Source organism: Triticum aestivum, chromosome 6D (genome assembly GCF_018294505.1).
Source record: "Triticum aestivum cultivar Chinese Spring chromosome 6D, IWGSC CS RefSeq v2.1, whole genome shotgun sequence".
Lineage (NCBI taxonomy): Eukaryota > Viridiplantae > Streptophyta > Magnoliopsida > Poales > Poaceae > Triticum > Triticum aestivum.
Window position 1 is genome coordinate 207,123,512 of NC_057811.1, and position 16,494 is coordinate 207,140,005.

Sequence of the window (16,494 nt, forward strand, 5' to 3'; positions counted from 1 at the left end):
GTAGGGGCATCGGGCAGTTCACCCAGCCCTCACCCACACAAGTTAGCCAGGCACAAGAACACCTCAACCTCAAGAGGTTGTTCTTCCCTTGTCTTGTTCATCATCAGCCCTAGAGGCAATCCACCACCACCACACTGGAGTAGGGTATTACACCACAACGGTGGCCTGAACCAGTATAAACCTCCTGTCTTTCCGTGTTGCGAGTTCGTCGAGTTCGTCCACGAGATCTTAGTGAGCTAGGGCGTAGATCAGTAGGAGGGAAAGACTTCGCGCGCACCCCGGTGTTCGAACCTCAAGGGTTTGCCGGAACCCCACATCTGACAGTAACCACGGGCTGAATTTGGCCCACAAACGGAACAGGCCAGTAACGGACCATAACTAACCGAATTCTAGAAATGAGCCCAAGAATAAATGGGCCCTCAGAAGGCCGAAAATTAACACGGGCTGGAAACGGCCGACGGAATAATGGGCCATTAATGGGTATAAAGTGATACACTGTTCATTATGGGCCAGTTTCATCTCGGGCCTTTATTGGGCCCAGAGTTAGAAAGGGCCTCCTATGGGCTGAAAGATGTCATGGGCCATACATGGGCCAAAAGTTACAATGGGCTGGAATCATATTGGACATCCTAGATGACGCTACTGGGCCAAATTCCGGTAGGCCATGAGGGGCCGTGAGTTAGCGGGCTGTAAATGGGCTATATGTGAACATGCCATTAACAGGTTTTCCGTGGGTCTGGCCGCTACCTTTTGACCAAGTCAAATGGGCCGGCCTTTTCACTGGAATGGGCCTCTGTTGGGCCGTGCCACATGTCGACGAATCATAGGCGCCTTCGGTCCGATGAGTGGATGACATCTGTCCCAACGGTGAGTCAACACGTGGTTCCTCTGGCCATTGAGAATTTTACATGTGGAAAATCCCCATTGGTCTGGGCTGTTAACGGGTTATCGGATCCAAACCGGAACCTGATAGCTTAACGGCGGCCCGTTACGGTGGATGCCACATGTTGGTCACCCTTGACGAAAGCACTTCTGTGACGCACGATTTATCGTCATGGAAGTGGACACTTCCGTGATGATAATTTTGGTAATGTCATGGAACACTTCTACGACGGCACAGGTATGACTATCTTGATTCTGTCATAAAATCGTCATGGATGTACATGCATGATAGAAAACCTGACTTACTGTGACAAACACGTGTCATCATGAAAGTGTATTTTTTTGTAGTGCACTTCATCACAGAGTAACATGCCCATCTATATTTTCTACCAAGAGATCTTTAACCATAGCAACACTATGTTCTACCTTGATTTTTTCAGGCGGTTCAGGTGTTCTGATATAGCTTTTACTGACCACAGTTGAATCTTTAGCATGTTCCTTTATCCTAACAGGGTCTCGGGGAAATGACACCTATGGGATCTCGTGGATCCCTTCTATGGTTTGGCAGGGAAGGAGTGCGCGCAAAGAGCAGATCTAACGATCAACACGAGGGATTTTTACCCAGATTCGGGCCGCTGAGAAGCGTAAAACCCTAGTCTTGCTTTTATGTATTGAGAGTTCTTTGAGCTCTGGCTATCTGCTACGCATGCAGACTGGGCCAGGAAGTCCAAAAAGGTCCCTTCCCGCATCGCCTTGGGCCTCCTTTTATACCAAAGGGGCTACCACAATGACGTATAGGCATACAGGAGGTGTAAAGCTGCTAGAGTGCTTACACTTATCCCTGTCATCTTAGGACAAACACATTTAATGCGCCATTTACGTGTCCCTAACTTCATCGGGGACGGTAACAGAGCCCGTCCCGTCCGTCGTCGCCTCACTCCTTCTCGACATGCGTTCAGGATGACGAGCCTCGTGGGGCTAGTCTGGCAGGCTAGTCACTGCGCTGGAGCGATGGCAGGGCGGTGGGATCCTCGTCGGGCGCGAGTCTTGCCATGGCCTCACAGACGTCTCCGGCAAGAATCTTGGTGGGGCCTCACAAACGTTCCCGGCAAGAATCTTGCTGGGAACTTCGCCTTTTAGTCTTCACAAAGACCTGCATGCCACCACGCAGACGCCCCTGGATCTTGGTCTTAACATTGTCGATGGTGTCAGAGCTCTCAACCTCAAGGGTGTTGGTCTTGTTGGGGCTTCGCAAACCATCCCAGCAAGAGTCTTGTCGGGGCTTCACAAACCATCCTAGCAAGAGTCTTGCCGGGGCTTCACAAACCATCCTGGCAAGAGTCTTGTCGGGAGCTCAGCTTGTCTTCTGTTCTCTGATTACTGCCTCGGATGTCGTCCTGGCCATCTAGTATTTGCTTCCAGTTGTCCCCGTCAGGCCTCGCCGCGGGTACGGCGGCAACTGCCCATGCACAAGTAAGGGTTACTAAAAGGGCCTAAACTTTAGTACGCCGACACAGGGAAAGGTGGGTTTTCAATATAAGGAGTAGGAACAACTGGATCAACATTATAAATAATAGTATCATCTTTAGCTATTACCGTTTCTTTAATTTCTTCTTTAATATGTGGGTGATATTTAAACCACCTCTCCTTAGGGAGATCAACATGAGTAGCAAAATATTCACAAAAGGAGGCTACTATCTCAGAGTCAAGTCCATATTTAGTGCTAAACTTTTGAAATGCATCGGTATTCATAAAAGATTTAACACAATCATTCTTAAGCTGAATACCTAACACGTTACCTTCGTCGAGTTCCCAATCTTTAGAGTTACGTTTAATTCTTTATAAAAGATCCCACCTGAATTAAATAGTCTTCTTCATAAAGGAACCAGTACAAGAAGTATCGAGCATTGATCGATCATCATGAGAAAGACGATCATAAAAATTCCGAATAATAATTTACCTTGAGAGCTCATGATTGGGGCATGAATATAACACTGACTTAAGCCTCCCCCAAGCTAGAGCGAACTTTGTCCTTCACGAGGCCAATAAATACATATGTAATTCCAATCACGATGAACTAGATGCATAGGATAATTTTTTTGGTGAAACTCCAATTTCAATCGATTCCAATTCCAAGATCCAATATCATCGCATAGCCTATACCATGCAAATGATTTTCCCTTCAAAGATAAAGGGAAAACCTTCTTCTTAGCTTCATCTCCGGATAAACCTGCAAGCTTAAATAATCCACAAATTTCATCCACATATATCAAGTGCATATCAGGATGTTCGGTTCCATCTCCTGCATAAGGATTAGCTAGCAGTTGTTCTATCATACCCGAAGGAATTTCATAACCAATATTTTCAGTAGGTGCAGTAGCTTGAGGGGTAACTAATTGTGGTTCCGGTCGAGGTGAAGATACCCCAAACAAACCCCTCAAAGGATTGTTTTCCATATTAACAAGTGACAGTAAATTTCAGCACGTAGTAATAATTTTTCCTTACCAATTTCCACTTACCAAGAGCGCTTCACTCTCGTGCAACAAAGCCAGAAAAGAGCCTTCATGATCCAGAAGTATATGGGATCAATCGGAGTCCTTTCGATAAGTAAGAGTGTCGAACCCAACGAAGAGCAGAAGGAAATGACAAGTGGTTATCAGCAAGGTATTCTCTACAAGCACTGAAATTTTAAGTAACCAGTAGTTTGATAGCAACATAATTTGTAACGAGCAAGTAACAGTAATGGTAACAAAAGTGCAGCAAGGTAGCCCAATTGTCGTGGACTTAACACGGTAGATGTCCTAGCGAAAGGAGTTAGGTGTGGAGCCATCGCGACATAATTAGCTTGAAGGGTTAAACGGGGCAAAGGACACAGAGAATTTACCCAGGTTCGGCCCCTCTCAACGAGGTAAAAGCCTACTCCTGCTTTAGGTTGTATTGCTTGGGTTTCGATTACCAGGGAGCGAATACGCTTTACCTAGTTCTCGACTTGTTGTTTCTTGCCCTAACCCGCCGTCGGATCACCCCTTTATATACACAGGTTGATGCCCGACGGCTTACAGAGTCCCGGCCGGCTCATACACAATGTGTCCGGCTCGTAACTGCTAAGCTTGCCTTATAATACAAGTTACACAATATGGCGGTTCACACCCATGGGCATCAAGTCACCTCTGGGTCTTGGCTTGTCAATAACCTTGCTCTATGGACCGCCATCCTCATAGTCCTCTTGGGCCTTCTCTTCTTAAGTCGCCAGTGGCATGACCCGGCCCCTCCTGGGCGGGTCATATCCAATAGTTATATCCCCAACACCAATGCTTTTTAGGCAAAGGCATGGAACGGTCTCTTATGATAAGCAAAGCGTTCTTGAGGGTACACGGGAATTTCATCTAGTCACTTTCATCATGTTGGTTTGATTTGTGTTCGCTACTTTGATAATTTGATATGTGGGTGGACCGGTGCTTAGGTGCTGTTCTTACTTGAACAAACCTCCTATTTATGATTAACCCCCTCGCAAGCATCCACAACTAGGAGAAAAGTATTGAGAATAAATTCTAACCATAGCATTAAACTTTTGGATCCAAATCAGTCCCTTACGGAATAGCGCATAAACTAGGGTTTAAGCTTCTGTCACTCAAACAACCCATCATCTAATAACTACTCCACAATGCATTCCCTTAGGCCCAAATATGGTGAAGTGTCATGTAGTCTACGTTCACATGACACCACTAAGGGAATCACAACATACATACCATCAAAATATCGAACACATATCAAGTTCACATGATTACTAGCAACAAGATTTCTCCGGTGACCTCAAGAACAAAAGTAAATCGTCACAAATAATAATCATGCTCAAGATAAGAGGGGTATTAAATAGCATAATGGATCTGAACATATAATCTTCCACCGAATAAACCATATAGCAATCAACTACAAGATGTAATCAACACTATTAGTCACCCGCAAGTACCAAACTATAGTTGTGGTACAAAGATTGAACACAAGAGATGAACTAGGGTTAGAGAGGAGATGGTGCTGTTGAACATGTCGATGGAGATCTCCCTCCCCAAGATGGGATAGTTGTTAGTGATGATGATGATTTCCCCCTCTGGGAGGGAAGTTTCCTCGGCAGAATCGCTCCGCTGGAGGGCAAAAGTGCTCTTGCCCAAGTTCCGCCTCGAGACGGCGACGCTTCATCACAAAATTCATCCCCTTATTTTTCTAGGTCAAAATGACTTATATACCAGAAGAGGGGCACCAGAGGTGGGCCGAGGAGGGCACAACCCACCAGGGCACCCCTGGGCTCCCTGGCGCGCCCAGGTGGGACGTTCCCACCTAGTGGGCCCCCTCTAGTACTTATTTGCTGCAATATTTCTTATATATTCCATAAAAGCGTCCGTGAAGTTTCAGCTCATTTAGAGTTGTGCAGAATAGGTAGCCTGACGTATCTTTTTCAGGTCCAAAATTCCAGTTGCCGGTATTCTGCCTCTTTGTGTGAACCTTGCATATTATGAGAAGAAAGGCATTAGAATTACTCCAAAAAGCATTATTATACATAAAAACAATATTAATAACAGTAGGAAAACATGATGCAAAATGGACATATCGGTGTTTGAGAAAGGTCTGCCAAAGATATTGGGACAAAATCGTCTTGTGGGGAACCAAGAACTAGAAAATCAGTAGGGTATTTTATTTTCCCACACAAGACTTCAACATCTCTAACAATCCCAAGTGGTGTGATGGTGTCTCTCTTAGCAAGTTTAATAGTCACATCTATGTCTTCTATTTCAGCGGGTGCTATGTCATTCATAATTATTGGTATAAGGTAAATGTAATAGCACTCATGCTAGCACCTAAGTCACATAAACCATGATAACAATGATCTCCTATTTTAACTAAGATGACACGCATGCCAACAACAGGTCTATGTTTATCCTTTTCATCAGGTTTGGCAATTCTAGCAGCTTCATCATAAAGTAAATAACACGCCCATCAATATTTTCTACCAAGAGATCATTAACCATAGAAACACTAGGTTCTACTTTAATTTGTTCATCAGGTTTAGGTGCTTTAATATTACTTTTGCGAACCACAGTTGAAACCTTAGCATGTTCCTTTATCCTCACAGGGAAAGGTGTTTTTTCAATATAAGCAGTAGGCACAAGTAGATCAATACTATAAATAATAGTGTCATCTTTAACTATGACCAGTTCTTTAATTTCATGTTTAGTAGGGGGTGATATTTAAACCACTTCTCCTTAGGGAGATCAACATGAGTAGCAAAAGATTCACAAAAATAGGCTACTATCTCAGAGTCAACTCCATATTTATGCTAAACTTGTGATAATTCAAGCTTAATACCTGACTCTTTACCTTCATCCAGTTACCAATCTTCGGAGTTGCGTTTAATTCTTTCTAAAATATGCCACCTGAATTCAATAGTCTTCTTCATAAAAGAACCAGTACAAGAAATATCGAGGATGGATCAATAATCATGAGAAAGCCGAGCATAAAAAATTCTGAATAATAATTTCTCTAGAGAGCTCATAATTGGGGCATGAATATAACATTGAACATTGAACAAAGCCTCCCCCAAGCTAGATCCATACTTTATCCTTCACGAGGCCAAAAATTATATATATAATTCCGATCACGATGAACTAGATGCATAGGATATTTTTTTTATGAAATTCCAATTTCAATCGATTCCAGTTCCAAGATCCAATATCAACGCATAGCCTATACCATGTCAATGATTTTACCTTCAAAGATAAAGGGAAAACCATCTACTTAGCTTCATCTCCGGATAAACCCGTAACCTTAAATAATCCACAAATTTCATCCGCATATATCAAGTGCATATCAGGATGTTCGGTTCCATCTCCTGCACAAGGATTAGCTACCAGTTGCTTTATCATACCCAAAGGAATTTCATAACCAATATTTTCAGTAGGTGCCGTAGGTTGAGGGGCAACTAATTGGGCTTCCGATTGAGGTGAAGATACCCCGAACAGACCCCTCAAAGCATGGTTCTCCCTAGTAACTGTCGGTGTACAAACGAAGGGGCGCGTCTTTGTACCCCTTTACCTGTGCACAGGCAGTCGGAGCCGCGCCCACGGCCACACCAAGCAAAACAGCGGAGGTGAACCAAGGTAAAACCGAAGCCCGAGGCAGCCAGCGCAACGCCGAGACCAAGGACACAAAGGAGCAGTGGGCGAAGCATTTTTCCCCGGCAAGACCCTTGCCGGGGACGGCCTCAGCAGCCCCGGCAAGACCCTTGCAGGGGCAGCACGCCCGAACACCAACAGAGGGAGCCACCCTTGAGCCCACGCCCCCAAACACCATCAACTACATTGGGCCAGGGCTCGGGAGGCACCTCTGTGGTGGCATGCAGATCTTTGTGAAGACAAGGAACACTCAAGATCAAATGAGGATTAGAAGACGATGACCCTCGGCAAGATCCTTGCTGAGGAGGGCCACTAGATCCCTGGCAAGGTCCTTGCCGGGGACGACGGCGCGCCACGGCAAGACCCTTGCCGGGCCACCCGGCAAGGCCCTCACCAAGGACGCCAGCAGGGCCACTGTCAGGCCCGCACCAATCAAGTTTCCACCGCCGTTCGCATGCAGCTGCTAGCTCAACCAGCTGAGCAGGCACCTGCGTGGCAACATGCAGCTCCCGGGCCAACTCGTCAAGCGCCTGCATGGCGGCATGCAGATCTTCGTGGAGGCTCCACCACCGCGCCGCCTCAGCTGCCTACCTGCCTACATGGCACCACATGCATCGCTGGCCAGGGCGCGTGTCGAAGCAAGGAAGAGCGGCGACGGACGGGACGGGCCTCGCCCCCGTCCCCGATAAAGCTACGGGACACCTCAGCGACGCATTAAATGCGTCTTGTCCTATAATACGAGTGATAAGCTCGCAATACTGTACGCCTTTCCACCTCCTGTATGCCACTGTGGCAGCCCCTTTCGACTATAAAAGGAGGCCCATGGCATACTGGAGAAGGATTCGGCTCTTTGGGACCGCGCACCCCACCATAGCTAGTTCGAAGTGCTCAAGAACTCCCTGAAATACACCCACCAAAGAAAGACTAGGGTTTTACGCATCCTCGTGGCCCGAACCTGGGTAGATGACCTTTGTGCGGATTACTAATCCTGCTCTTCTCGCAACCCTGCGCCCCGGCAACCGTAGTAGGGATTCTTGTGATTCCATAGGTGTCGTTCCACACCGACATCTTTGGCGCGCCAGGTAGGGGGCGCAATTGTGAGAATCTGGTCTAGTAGTTAGCCTAGCAGCTCTTCGTTGCCATGGCTCCCAAGAAGAAGATGGCCACGGCGATCGGCTCGTTGGGAGCCGAACGGCCCGTGCCGGTGCGGACGAGCAGTGGACCGGTCGCGGACAGAACCCGGGCCGCGGTCTGCGAGCACCAGCATCGCCCTGGCATTCAGAGCCTGGCGAGCAGCATCGTTCGCGCGCCAGACGACCGGCCGCACGTCGCCAGATCCAAAGACGGAGCTGGGCCCCCCGCAGGCGGCACGGGGCCCTCCAGGAGTGTCGTCGTGCCATCCCCGGGCGGCGCAACGACCTCCAAGACGCCCACGCCGGCGACCACTGCGCGCTCTTCCCATGGTGTGCGCGACGAGCAGCGTCACCACGCCGGTGACCCTGGACACCGCCATGGGAAGAGCCATGTGCGTCGTCCGCGGGGTGAAGGAGTTCAGCCTGCCCGCCGAAATGCTGGCGAAAATGGCGCGCAGCCGCTGGGTCGTGACGGAGCTCCTTCTAACGTGGTTAGAAGTCGAAGCGCGCCGCGATCCACGTAGTTGTCGCTGCCCCCCACGCCAGCAGGAGCTTTGGCGCGTGCGCAGCTGCTCCTCGACTTCCCTCCCGCAATAGAGAAGCTCGACGAGTGGAGGGCCACCATCCGGAGCCTCGTCGCCATCGCCAACAAAGATGATCGGCGACCGGCGGGGCCCTCGGGTCGGCGCTCCACCGAGACACCACATGCTGGCATTGGGAGGACCAGGGGGTCTGCGGTGACGGTGCACTCTCCTCCTCCTCGCCAGCCACCGCGGGCGTCCGCCCGTCGAGACGACGCTTGGATAACATCTCTATAGCATCGTCCGACCCGCGGACCCGCCGCGATTAGCGCCAAGTCCGTCGAGAACGAGCTCACGAAGATGCTCGAACCACTATTGAGCGCCGGCGTGATACAAGCCACCAGTCAGACAAGCGGGCGGGACCGCTATGGACCACCCAGCACCGGGAGGCTCCGGCGGCCTACCTTACGAGCTGGGCTGCCCGGCCTTTACCCGTGAGCTGCGGCTGTTCCAGGGGCCGTCCCACCGCACGTTCAAGCCCGACATCGGCGAGAAGTATACTGGCAAGACCCATCCGTCCGAGTTCCTCAGCATCTACACCATCGCGATGCAGGCGGCCGGAGCTCGCGATGACAAGGTGCTTGCCAATTATTTCCCGCTGGCACTGAAGCCCAATGTTATGTCTTGGCTGATGCACTTGCCGGCGGATTCCATTTCTTCTTGGTCGGATCTGTGCCATGAATTCGTTGGCGCCTTCACAGGAGGCCACCAAGCTCATGGCCAGGCCAGTGATCTGCACATCATTCCCCAGAAGGAGGGGGAAACCCTGCGCAAGTACATCCAGAGATTCAGCCGGGTGCAATACAACATCCCCGATGTTCATCCCGCCGCTGCTATCAACGCGTTCCATCAGAACGTGCGCAACCACAAGATGCGTGAAGAGCTAGCGATGACCAAGGTTAAGGATGTTGCTGAGCTCTACGTTCTGGCCGATAGATGCGCCCGGGCCGAAGAGGGAAGGAAGTACCCCGGCGAAGACGCCGGCGCGGAAACCGACTATACTGACAAAGACGCCGCCACCCCAACGAAGAAGGGCCGGCGTCGCAACCGGAAACGCAAGGGCAAGGCCGTGCTTGCCGTCGCGGGGTCTGACGACACCGGCGCTACCAAGAAGGTCAAAGCAGACGGCCCTGGCAAGGAGATTGCCGGGTGCGCCGCTTGCCGGGCCTTAGCAGCTGCCGACAAGCCACGGGGCTCCGGCAAGCAATACTGCAAGATACACCACACCAAGGGCCATGACCTCCAGAACTGCCGACAAGTCGAGCTGCTTGCTGAGAAGCAAAAAGCTGAGTACGAGAGGCAGGACAAGGAGAAAGGTCAGGACGGTGCCCAGGGATCCGGCAAGAAGCGTGGCGGCCAAGGAAGCCGCCCCGGCAAGGACAACCAGCAAGAGAGGCCCGCCCGGGGCCGTTACAAGAAACAAGAACACGATGATCACGACGAGGGCAACGAGTCCGGTGAGCAAGAGTTCCAGAGGGCTACGGAGGCCATGTGCCTCGATGGTGGTGCCTCGTTGCATACTTCTCACCGCCAACTCAAAAAATGGGCGCGTGAGATTACAGCAGCGGAGCCGTCGCTCGGTGCTCAGAAGCCGCTGAAGTGGTCCAGCACGCCCCTCATCTTTGACGCCGAGGACCACCCTGACCGCACAACCGCGGTCGGGTGTTTTCCATTGTTGGTCTCGCCAACGATACGCAACCTCAAGGTGAACAAGATGTTGGTGGACGGCGGGGCCGGCCTGAACTTGATCTCGCCTGTCGTGATCAAAAGGCTGCAAATTCCTGATGGAGACCTCGAGGAAATGGGCATGTTTCAAGGGGTCAATCCGGGGAGGAGCCAGCCGAAGGGGAAGGTCACACTGCCCGTGACGTTTGGAGGAGAGTTGAACTACAGGACGGAGAGGATCATCTTAGACGTGGCTGAGATCCCCTTGCCCTACAACGGGATCCTCGGCCGCCCGGCACTAGCCAAGTTCATGGCGGCGTCACACTACGCCTACAACATGCTAAAGATGCCCGGGCCGTTGATACGTCTCCAACGTATCTATAATTTATGAAGTATTCATGCTATTATATTATCCATCTTGGATGTTTAACGGGCTTTACTAAGCACTTTTATATGATTTTTAGGACTAACCTATTAACCCAGAGCCCAGTGCCAGTTCCTGTTTTTTCCCTTGTTTCAGTGTTTCGAAGAAAAGGAATATCAAACGGAGTCCAAATGGAATGAAACCTTCGGGCGAGTTATTTTTGGAAAGAAAGCAATCCGGGAGACTTGGAGTGCACGTCAGGGGATCAACGAGGAGAGCACGAGGCAGGGAGCGCGCCCACCCCCCCTGGGCGCGACCTACACCCTCGTGGGCCCCTCGTGGCTCCCCTGACCGACTTCTTTCGCCTATATATATCCATATACCCTAAAACCATCGGGGAGTAGAATAGACCGGGAGTTCCGCCGCCGCCAGCCTCTCTAGCCACCAAAAACCAATCGGAACCCTGTTCCGGCACCCTGCCGGAGGGGGATCCCTCACCGGTGTCCATCTTCATCATCCTGGTGCTCTCCATGACGAGGAGGGAGTAGTTCACCCTCGGGGCTGAGGGTATGTGCCAGTAGCCATGTGTTTGATCTCTCTCTCTCTCTCTCGTGTTCTTGAGGTGATACGATCTTGATGTATCGCGAGCTTTGCTATTATAGTTGGATCTTATGATGCTTCTTCCCTCTACTCTCTTGTAATGGATTGAGTTTTCCCTTTGAAGTTATCTTATCGGATTGAGTCTTTAAGGATTTGAGAACACTTGATGTATGTTTTGCATGTGTGTATCTGTGGTGACAATGGGATATCACGTGATTCACTTGATGTATGTTTTGGTGATCAACTTGCGGGTTCCGTGACCTTGTGAACTTATGCTTAGGGGTTGGCACACGTTTTCGTCTTGACTCTCCAGTAGAAACCTTGGGGCACTCTTTGAAATTCTATGTGTTGGTTGAATAGATGAATCTGAGATTGTGTGATGCATATCGTATAATCATACCCACGGATACTTGAGGTAACATTGGAGTATCTAGGTGACATTAGGGTTTTGGTTGATTTGTGTCTTAAGGTGTTATTCTAGTACGAACTCTTGAATAGATCGATCCTAAAGAATAACTTTGAGGTAGTTTCGTACCCTACCATAATCTCTTTGTTTGTTCTCCGCTATTAGTGACTTTGGAGTGACCCTTTGTTGCATGTTCAGGGATAGTTATATGATCCGGTTATGTTATTACTGTTGAGAGAACTTGCACTATTGAAAGTATGAACCCTAGGCCTTGTTTCCTAGCATTACAATACCGTTTACGCTCACTTTTATCATTAGTTACCTTGCTGTTTTTATATTTTCAGATTGCAAATACCTATATCTACCATCCATATTGCACTTGTATCACCATCTCTTCGCCGAACTAGTGCACCTATACAATTTAACATTGTATTGGGTGTGTTGGGGACACAAGAGACTCCTTGTTATTTGGTTGCAGGGTTGCTTGAGAGAGACCATCTTCATCCTACGCCTCCCACGGAGTGATAAACCTTAGGTCATCCACTTGAGGGAAATTTGCTACTGTCCTACTAACCTCTGCACTTGGAGGCCCAACAACGTCTAGAAGAACAAGGTTGTGTAGTAGACATCAAGCTCTTTTCTGGCGCCATTGCCGGGGAGGCTAGGTAAGCGGCACTCACACCCCGTCAACTAAGCTCTTTTCTGGCGCCGTTGCCGGGGAGGTGAGTGCTTGAAGGTATATCTTTAGATCTTGCAATCGAATATTTTTGTTTCTTGTTTTAGCACTAGTTTAGTTTATAAAAGAAAAAAATGGAATTAAGTTTACCTCATACGCTTCATCTTTTTAATATCTTTCGTGAGTATGATGGAAAGGAAAATTGTGCCAAAGTGTTAGAAGAAGAATGCATTAAAAAATTTGGCACTAAATCTTTGAATGATGAGCATGATTGCAACGTTGTTAGTATGAACTCCTTGAATATCCATGGTACTAATGATGATTGCACTAGTCATGATGAAAATATCTCTTATAAGCATGTCGATTTTTGTGGAGTGCATAGAGTTTAAAAATACATACCAAAAAGGGAAAGATAGATTTTGTAAGAGGCATAAGTACTTAGAAACTAAATGGTTGCAAAGGCTAGATGTTTGTGCTAAAAATTTAAATTTTCTTAGCCGTACTTGTGAACTTTGCAATGAACGTGGTCATTTAACTATCCGATTCAAATTGTTTCATGATCTAATCGTGTCCAAAAATTGTGATGACTTGATTTCCCTTGCACATTATAATGAACTTAGTTTGCTTTTGGGTTATGAAGAAATGAAACGTCAAACTAAGATTATTCCAGAATATAACCTTGAGAAATTCCTCGATATTGACCTAGAAGAAATTTATATGTATTGTGCGGTGAATTGCGTTGAAAATCCTTATATTGCCAATTACATAAAGAAAATAAAACAAATAGAAGATGAAGAGAATACTAATGAAAGGGAAGAGACTTCCCAATATCCTCCTATTATTTCTTATGATGAATCAGGTAACGAGGAGGAGCCTTCTATTCGACCAATCTCATTTATAAGGAGCTCCAAAAAGAGGATTGAACCCACACATGATGTGAAGAATAAGAAAATAAAAAGGAAGAGATGTAAAAAGATATCTCCCCCAAATAATGTTGCTCCTATTATTGTTGTGCCCCATGAAAATGAATCAAAAAATAATTGTGGAAGATGATGCACTTGATGATGATCTCGTTATTCCTATTGCTTGTTGTGATGATTATGATTGGGAAGATACATACTTCGTATGATCTTGAAAATCTTTTTGGCACTTGCTTGGAAGAATATGATAATTGATATACTATTGGTGCTATCCATACTATTAATGATGAGAGTGATTATGCTTATGATATAAAAAGGCCCAAGCTTGGGGATGCTATGTTTGAAGAAGATGATGTTTTTGAGAATATATTTGCTGCAATTAATGTTTGTCCCAAGCTTGGGGATGCTACATTTAATGAAGATGATATTTTTAGTCTCCCAAGTTTTGATATGCAAATTTATAATGACGATAGCATGCCTCCTACTTATGATGATTATATTGATGAAATTGGGTTGAGTGTCAACTTTAGGAAGTAATGATCCCACTATTTTGAAGGATGTTGAATCTTATTGTGATGAATATGAAAGTGGATTTGGAGAGGTCATGACTTTATTTAGTAATGATTCCACTATCTCGGAAGAGGTTTCAATCGATTATGATGAGAACAAAGTTGCTACTTATGATGATTATTGTGATGAAACTTATGCTATAAAAAGTAGTGATGATTATATTTATAAAACTTGTCATGATTATGATTCACCTTTTTCTGAACATTACTCTTTTAATGTGGAAACAATTTATAGTATTCAAGTCTCTTATGATCCTCCCACTTTCCCGAATGAGAAGAATTTTGCTTATGTGGAGAGTAGTAAATTTTCTATGCTTGTAGATCTTGAAAAGAATGCTTTAGGTGCTGGTTATATTGTTGAATTAATTCATGATGCTACTGAATTATTATGAGGGAGGAATATATGTTTGTAGGAATTGCAATAATATCAAGTTTCCTCTCTATGTGCTTAAAGTTTTAAAGTTATGCTTATTTTGCCTTCCTATGCTAGTTGATTATTGTTCCCATAAATTGTTTGCTCACAAAATCCCTATGCATAGGAAGTGGGTTAGACTTAAATTTGCTAGTCATATTCTTCACGATGCCCTCTTTATGTTTCAATTCTTATCCTTTATGTGAGCATCGTTGAAATCATCATGCCTAGCTAGGGGCGTTAAACGTTAGCGCTTGTTGGGAGGCAACCCAATTTTATTTTTGTTCCTTGCTTTTTGCTTATGTTTAGTAATAAATAATCCATCTAGCTTCTGTTTAGATGTGGTTTTGTGTTTTAATTAGTGTTTGTGCCAAGTAAGACCTATAGGATCTTCTTGGATGATAGTTATTTGATCTTGCTGAAAATTGCAGAAACATTCTGTTCACGAAAACAATTGTTAAAAATCACCAGAACGTGATAAAATATTGATTGCAATTGCAGAAGATCAATAAACAAATTTTCTAGGTCACCCTATTTTGGTAGAATTTTTGGAGTTCCAGAAGTTTGCGTTAGTTGCAGAGTACTACAGACTGTTCTATTTTTGACAGATTCTGTTTTTCGTGTGTTGTTTGCTTATTTTGATGAATCTATGGCTAGTAAAATAGTTTATAAACCATAGAGAAGTTGGAATACCGTAGATTTAACACCAATACAAATAAAGAATGAGTTCATTACAGTACCTTGAAGTGGTGTTTAGTTTTCTTTCGCTAACGGAGCTCACGGGATTTTCTGTTAAGTTTTGTGTTGTGATGTCTTCAATTTTTGGGTAAAGATTCGATGGACTATAGAATAAGGAGTGGAAAGAGCCTAAGCTTGGGGACGCCCAAGGCACCCCAAGGTAATATTCGAGGACAACCAAGAGCCTAAGCTTGGGGATGCCCCGGATGGCATCCCCTCTTTCGTCTTCGTTCATCGGTAACTTTACTTGGAGCTATATTTTTATTCACCACATGATATGTGTTTTGCTTGGAGCGTCATTTTATTTTCTTTTGTTTTGCTTGCTGTTTGAATAAAATACCAAGATCTGAAATTCTTAAATGAGAGAGAGTCTTCACATAGTTGCATAATTATTAAACTACTCATTGATCTTCACTTATATCTTTTTGGAGTAGTTTGTCATTTACTCGTGTGCTTCACTTATATCCTATGAGTAAATGGTTGAATGATTTGAATGTCATAAATCTGAAATTATATATGTTTCATATGCCTTTCCCATGGGGAGTAATGCCTTCACATATAAGAAGTAGAGGTGGTAATTTTTTTGAAGGTTAGCAAACATTGTATACGCAACCTCAAGGTGAACAAGATGTTGGTCGACGGCAGGGCCGGCCTGAACTTGATCTCGCCTGTTGTGATCAAAAGGCTTCAAATTCCTGATGGAGACCTCGAGGAAATGGGCACGTTTCAAGGGTCAATCCGGGGAGGAGCTAGCCGAAGGGGAAGGTCACACTGCCCGTGACGTTTGGAGGAGAGTTGAACTACAGGACGGAGAGGATCATCTTCCACGTGGCCAAGATCCCCTTACCCTACAACGGGATCCTCGGTCGCCCGGCACTAGCCAAGTTCATGGCGGCGTCACACTACGCCTACAACATGCTAAAGATGCCCGGGCCGTTGATACGTCTCCAACGTATCTATAATTTATGAAGTATTCATGCTATTATATTATCCATCTTGGATATTTAATGGGATTTACTAAGCACTTTTATATGATTTTTGGGACTAACCTATTAACCCAAAGCCCAGTGCGAGTTCCTGTTCTCTCCCTTGTTTTAGTGTTTCGAAGAAAAGGAATATCAAACGGAGTCCAAACAGAATGAAACCTTCGGGCTAGTTAATTTTGGAAAGAAAGCAATCCGGGAGACTTGGAGTGCACGTCAGGGGATCAATGAGGAGAGCACGAGGCAGGGGGCGCGCCCACCCCCCTGGGCACGCCCTCCACCCTCGTGGGCCCCTCGTGGCTCCCCTGACCGACTTCTTTCGCCTATATATCTCCATATACCTTAAGACCATCGGGGAGCAGAATAGATTGGGAGTTCCGCCGCCGCAAGCCTCTGTA